This window comes from Monodon monoceros, unplaced genomic scaffold, assembly GCF_005190385.1.
Source record: "Monodon monoceros isolate NGI ecotype Baffin Bay Population unplaced genomic scaffold, NGI_Narwhal_1 Super_Scaffold_18, whole genome shotgun sequence".
Classification (NCBI taxonomy): Eukaryota; Metazoa; Chordata; class Mammalia; order Artiodactyla; family Monodontidae; genus Monodon; species Monodon monoceros.
The window spans coordinates 21,912,061-21,917,813 of record NW_021703774.1 but is presented as its reverse complement, the minus strand read 5'-3'; the positions used below and the strand labels follow the sequence as shown (position 1 = coordinate 21,917,813).

General features: G+C 44.1%; 1 pseudogene; it reads left to right on the top strand.

The window, feature by feature from the left end:
- Positions 1–2,076: 2,076 nt before the first annotated feature.
- Positions 2,077–2,156, top strand: LOC114900184 (annotated as a pseudogene).
- The last annotated feature ends 3,597 nt before the right edge of the window (positions 2,157–5,753 follow it).

The following is a 5,753-nucleotide window of genomic DNA, read 5'->3' as shown; positions in this document are numbered from 1 at the left end:
CTCATCTTGTCTGGGAACTTGAAGCCCCAGCGAGGAGCATGTAGCTGTGAGTTTTCTGAAGCAAAGCAGCTCAGGCCTGAGTCTCATCTCAGCTGACAGCTCAAGCTTAGTTCCTTTCAATTTCATGCATGAAAAATAGCATTTAAACTAGTAAACCCTCATCCCAGCATAGTCTTACATTATTCAAAACCAGAATAATGATCCTTTAAATAGAATGGTAGATTTGCTTCTCTGCCACCATGTCCTTACCTTCAAAAATGAGAACCAGCATCGCCAACAAGAGGCTATTTTTAGGTATTTCCATAGTTTCTGATGAAATCAGCTAAATATAAAAGGTGCTGGTTATTCATTTGATGACTTGTGCCAACTAGGAGTGGCAGGTGTCTCCTGGACACCAAGATAAAATTCAGCCTCTAAAGCTCATTTCGGCTGCCAGGTTAGCCCAGGCACCTGACACAGGGCAGAACACGGGCTCTGGGGCCAAACTCATCAGCCGGATGCCCAGCTTACCACCGTGTGACCTCACTTTCCTGACCTCAGTTTCCTCACCTGCTAATATGGGGAGTGTGATGGCACCTTGCCTGTAGGATTATGATGAGGGTTTAGCAAAATAATCCCAGTGAGGTACTTAGCACGTTGCCAAGCGTGTCGAAATGCTTAAGTGTAATTAAAACCATTCCCTTTTTGAAAAATCGTCGCCGTCTGAGATACAATTAAAATTATTCCAGAGAGATTCGGCCCTTTTAAAAATGCTCTCAGCAGAATTAGTCTTGTAAGCTGTCAGAAATTGTGCCTGACATGTCTTTTAGAAGCCGAGAGACTGTAAATAAGTTCACTGTGTGAGCCTCAGACAGGGGGAAGTTGTGGCCCCACCCATTTTGTCACCCGTTTGTTTTCCCAACTGGGAACACTGGACAACTGGACGGAAGAATCGATCCATTTATCATTTTCACTCACTCACTCTCCTGCTTTTGTTCTTCACGGTGACCCCCAGGCCTGGTAAGTGGCACCGAGGTTCCTGCCGTGCCTGGGATTCTCTGAGCAACCAGACCACGTGGTCTTGGGTAAACGCCATCTCAGCTCAACTCGCCCCTGGAACTGATGGTCATGGGGGTCATCATCTTGGGGGTTCTGCCCCCCCCGTGGGCAGTACTGGAGGGGAGCACCCCTGAGCCTGGACCAGGTGAGCTGCTGAGTCAAAACGCAAGTACCAGAAGGAGGTACTCTTGGCCCCAGTTTGCCCAGGAAAGTCCCAGTTTTAGGACTGAAAGTCCTGGGCAAACTGGGGCAGCTGGCCACCCGAGGAGAATCCTGGAGTTCCCCTCATAGGTGGTGCCTGTCCAGAGGCATTGGTCATGTCAGGGTAGGCAGTAGCCCAACAGCACTGACCCCAAACTTTCCGATGGAGTTGTCATAGCCCTTCAGAGAAATCAGGGTTAGTCCCCAGCCTCTGCTATGTAAGATCTTTGATGTACTTAAGGATCATGTTTATTACATCCTTCCGTTTTCTCCAGATTGAATAATACCTGTCCCTTGAGGCTGTGCACTCGCGTCATAATCCCCTCGTCACTCTCCTCTGAGGTCTTTCCACGATGGCGCCCAGCCTTTCTGTTTGGAACCAGAGAAGGACCAAAGGCTCCGGGAGTTGGGTTCCTCCTCTGGGTCAAACTCTCATCTTTAGAATCCAGGGGGTGGCATGGACTGCAGTTTCAGGGCCCATGAGATTCTAAACCCACCTCGTCCAAACCTGAGTGTTCATCACAGCATCCAGTTTAGCTCTGGACGTTCTTAGGGGTGTGGGAGGGTGAGATGTAAGGCAGAAAAATGTCTGACCCGGGGTGAAACCAAGTCAGAGCGGGGGGACTTTCTCCAGAGCACCCCCTTCTTCTCTTCCTTACCATCCCTCCCCCAACCCCACTCTCCAGGGCTCTTAGCAGCCCCCTGTGAGGGCACCTGCCCCCGTGACACCTCCCCTGAGAAGCCTCCCCAGCCCCTCCCTTCGGCCCTTCAGCCCCTTCTATAACCTCCTGGTGTTCTCAGAGATTGTACCACAAAAATTCACACAATAACTGTCTTAAGACTATACTCTCAGGGATCATTTCTATAGTTTGTTACCAGAGGAGTTTCTCTGAACATGTAGAGCACAGAGAATGCATAGAAATAAAGTCCCATTATTCAGGGGGAAAAAAAGACTTTCTTGTTTTGTTTCTTGATTGTTTCATGTTAATTTTGTTTTCTCAATGCTATTTCAAAGCCTTTTAGGAACAAGAAGCTTATCTCATTTATCTTACTCCCTTTTCTTCTTCTTCTTTTTTAATCTTCACAGCATCTCTCAAGGTCTCAGGAAGCTAAGAAGCTCTCAGTAAATACAATCAGAGGATAATGAATGAATCCTGAATACACCATCGCCCAGCATGACACCTCACATGCCAAAGCTCAACAGGTGTTTTGCTGAATGAATGAGTGAACGCTCCCGCCTTGGAAATGTATCCTACTTATCCACGTTCCTCTATTCACTGGCTTGGTGAATAAGAATTCACCAGAAACAATACAAATATAAAAAGATGGAACGAGACAAAAATATAATACAGTGGGATGTAGCACTTGGTAGTTAAATGATTTCTCTACTTTTTATGGGGGAAATTCTGGCTCCTTAACCTCTCATTTATTGGCAAAGGGAGCTGAATGTATATTTGAAATACACATCCACTCCTTCCTCTGGGATTTTTACTTGTGTAGCCTTTCAAAAACCTCCTGCTTCTTCAGTAGTTGTAAGGCAAGCCACGAGATGGCAAAATTTAATATGAAAAAATAATAGCATACATTTAAACTGCTGGTATTCTGAGAAAAAAATCTTTTATAGCAGTTTTAATGCTTTCAGCTGCTGTCTGAACATTGCACAAGTAGATTTCTATTTACTAATGGTGGCAATTAACGCAAAGTCTTAAGTTTAACAAAACGATTGCTTATTCCAGCAGATATGTGAATCCATTTTCCTGCCATGCTTAATTTTTCCATCTAGTTTGGTGCGTGGTTCCCACAGCCTCAAAAGGAACAGTCTCTGTTCCGTAACCTAACTGTACTGTAACCTAATTGGCAGTGACCAGAGAGATTTTGCCTTCAAAAGAAGTGAAATGAATGACACAGAAATTCTAGCCAGGTAACCTTCAACATCCCTGTTCTCAGTCTCTTCATCTATAAAATAGGCATATGACTGTGCAATTGAATGTAATCTTATGCAATGCACTTAACCTTGAACATAGACTATAACTGCTCAAGAAATGTTAGCCACTGCAATAGTGATAACTGTAAAATATATTAAGAAAGCATACATTGTTGTTGTTCATGTTGTACTGAAAAGTATGTGGGGTTGGAGCCTGAAGTGACCATATTAGGCCACAAACACTTGTAGATAGAAAGGAACTAGAAAGAAGCAGGGTTGAAAGAGACCACAGCTTCCTACCTTCCTATTTCTGCTTCCACTAGTTTCTTGCTCTCAGATGTTCATGGAATTGAATCTGGTGCCCTTAAGTACGTGCGCTATGGAGCCACCTCCAAGATGGCCATTGACGAGCCTCACCCCTACTAGCCACACCCACACGTACTCCCCTCCACCTCTGAGTCTTGGTCATAAAATACATTGTGATTTCCCCTTGTCCTCTAGATTACTCCAAAGCCATGCACCACGTTGTGAGAAGGGACCCACGTTATGAGGAACTGAGGCTTCCTGCTAATAGCCATGTGAAGAGCACTTCAAAAGCAGATCTTCCATCCCAGTCAAGTCTTCCCATGACCACAACTCTGGCCAACATCCGGACTACAACCTCAAGAGACACCCTAAGCCAGAACGACTCAGCTAAGCTGCTCCCAGACTCCTGGCCCTCAGAAACGGTGAGATAATGAATGTTTACTGTTTCATGAAACTAAGTTTTGGAGTAACTTGTTACACAACAGTAGATAACTTAGTACATGCCTTATTGCTTAAACTTGATTAAATGCTTTTTCGTACCTTGCAGTACAAGATCTCAGGCCAAGACACCTACGTTAAAAACTTTAGCTTAAGAAATAGAGGTGCAAACCGAACTGTAATTGTTGAAGTTTTTCATTTGCTTTTTCTGAGGTACACGAAAGCTGACCCTAGTTTTAAGGTAAACTACTTACCTACCTATCTATCTGCCTATCAATCATTTCCCATCACTTATTCAGCTATCCATGCCCTGGCTTAAGACTGGGGTTTTAAGATAAAATATACATAGATAAATAATACATAGTAGAGGGGGAAAGAATCCATTTCCTTTCTAGAACTCCTTTTGGGAAGTTTTCTTTGGAAAACTGTGTTTGACCAACTGACTTGGGGTAAAAGTTGAGCCCCCAGGGAATGATTTATTCAGTGGGAGACTGTAGGGTGTGTGTGTGTGTGTGTGTGTGTGTGTGTGTGTGTGTGTGTTGGGGCAGGGAGGGTTGGAAGTCTCATATATTTTTACGTCTTTAGAAGAAACACAAGAAGGGTGAGAGAAAGGGAGAGGAAATGTGTAAAGGTCAAAGGCTCCAGGATATGACTCTTCCCTTTGCTTTTCCCCCATCTTATATAAAATTACTAAACTCACAAAATAATTAAGACATATGAATTGGAGAGATAGAAACCAGTGATGGGGCAAGGCTTTGTGTTCACACTAAAGTATTGGAATAAGGACTGTCCAGGCAGCCCAAAAGCACAGAAACAGAGAGAAGGAGGAGTAAACATCCAGCACACAAATCAACTCTGGGAAGGGCTTTTAGAGTTTCAGAGAGCTATAGTACTGGGGGGTTGAGGCACAGTTGAATCTCTGAGAGCCACTAAGGACTCAGTGGGCATCTCAGATGGATGGATGGAAGGATGAATGGATGGATGGATGGATGGATGGATGGATGGATGGATGGTTGGTTGCATGGATGGATGGATGGATGGCTGCATGGCTGCATGGATGGGTGGCTGCATGGATGGAGACAGAGGTAGAGAAATAAACAGGTGTGAGCTCCTTGAAGGCTGAGAGCATCAGCTACATTTTATTCATCTTGATATATTCAGGGCTGTACATGGCAGATATTTTATAAACTCTTATAGAATAAATGAATGAGTGAGTGATATACAAATGAATAAATAGATCATTAACTTGCAAGTACTGATCTTCTAATATATGCACTCTATCTATCCATTCACTGTTACAGTTATCCTGAACCTTATGAGTTTATTTCATAAGCTTACATGTATGTCAAGGTTGAAGAAGATATTCCATCAGCTTAAGTATACTTACATTACAGCAATGATTTAGTGCTTACAGAAGACATAAGCTTTCCTTCTGGTCCACCAGACAAACAATTATGTTCCATCTTCACTTTCTGTCATCCATCTGGGGGCAGGGGGGTGGGAGAGGAGATTGTAGAATGGACGTAACCTGCTAATGCAGCAATACATCGCCAGCCTGAGTAAGGTAGGAGCTACTACAAGGGAACTGGCTTGGGCTGATAAATGTGTCCGATTCCCCTTCTCAGGTTTCTCCAGGATTCTGGAACTAAACATACATTCGGCTCTGCATATCTGAACAGCTCTTGTCATTAGCTAGATGTGAGAGTCTTCTGCCTGTGAAGTCCTAAATCAGGCACAGACTCTGCCCTCTCTATACACATCCACACACAGCTCTGCTGGTCTGCACTGGAGCAATATGGGTCTGCCAACTGCCGCAGATTAATTTGATTTAGGCATCTTTTTTTCT